This window comes from Orycteropus afer, unplaced genomic scaffold, assembly GCF_000298275.1.
Source record: "Orycteropus afer afer isolate SDZICR_OR568_19922 unplaced genomic scaffold, OryAfe1.0 scaffold00276, whole genome shotgun sequence".
NCBI lineage: Eukaryota > Metazoa > Chordata > Mammalia > Tubulidentata > Orycteropodidae > Orycteropus > Orycteropus afer.
Window position 1 is genome coordinate 3772028 of NW_006921863.1, and position 1563 is coordinate 3773590.

Here is a 1563-nt window from a genome sequence, read left to right on the forward strand (position 1 = left end):
CAAGGCCATATTTTCCCACAACTGGTGAGTCTTATTTGTTTCCATCTTTTGCATTCCAATCACCGGTAATAATCAGTTCATCATGATTGCATGTTTGGTCAACTTTAGACTGCAGAAGTTGGCAAACTCTTCAATTTCCTCATCTTTGGCTTTGGTGGTTGGTACATAAATTTGAATAATAGTATTAACTGGTCTTCCTTGTAGACATATGGATATTATCCTATCACTGACAGCATTGGACAGATCTTAAAACATTCTTTGTGACTCTGAATGCCACACCATTCCTCTTCAATTGTCATTCCCAGCATAGTAGATAATATAGTTGTTTGATTCAAAATGGCTAAAACCTGTCCATTTCAGCTAACTAATGCTTAGGATATCAATATTTTTGCATTCTGTTTCATTTTTGACAACTTCCAATTTTTTAGATTCATAGTTCATAATTCCATATTTCAGTTATTAGTGGTTGTTTGCCTCTGTTTCTTCCAATTTTGAGTTGTGCCACATCAGCAATGGAGGTCTCAAAAGCTTTACTCTATCCACATCATTAAGGTTGAGTCTACTTTGAGAAGGCAGCTGTTCTTCAGTCATATTTTGAGTGCCTTCTGACCTGAGGGTCTCATCTTCTGGCACTATATTGGACAACATTTCAGGGCTATTCATAAAATTTTCCAGTTACATCAGACAGTGTTTCACTGCTATTCATGAGGTTTTCACTAGCCAATACTTTGAGAAGTGGATGGCCCCTTCCTTCTTCTAAGTCTGTCTTAGCCTGGAAGCCTTGCTGAAACCTGTCTACCATGGGTGACCCTGCTAGAATTTGAAATACCAGTGACATAGCCTCCAGCCTACAACAACACACAAACTACCCCGTTCGACAAACTGACAGACGAGTGGTGGAAGAGAAATATGCGTGTGCCCATTCTAAAGAAAAAAAGTGATTGAATCTAATGCAGAAATTATCAAATAAAGTCATTAATATCAAATGCAAGTAAAATTTTGCTGAAAATAATTCAAAACATGTTTATAGAAGTATATTGACAAGGAGCCACCAGAAATTCCATCTGGATTTGAAGGAGGGCATGCATTGAGGGATATCATTGCTGGTGTCAGATGGATCTTGGTGGAAAGCAAAGAACCAGAAACATATTTACCTGTTTTAAAGACTGTGCAAAGGCATTTGACAGTGTGGATCATAACAAAATATGGATAACATTATGAAGAAAAGGAATTCCAGAACACTAAGTTATGGTCATGAGGAAACTCTGCATAGATCTTAAGGCAGTTGTTTGAATAGAACAAGGGAATAGCACATGGTTTAAAATCAGTAAGGGGAGTGTGTTAAGGTTGTATCCTTTCAGCATACTTATCCAATCTGAATCTGTGCTAGTAATCCAAGAAGCTGACTGTATGAAGAAGAACATGGCATCAGGATTGGAGGAAGACTGATTAACAATCTGCAATAAACAGATGACACAATCTTACTTACCAAAAGTGAAGATGACTTGAAGCACCTATGGATGAACATCAAAGATTACATCCCTTCACTATGGATTACACTTC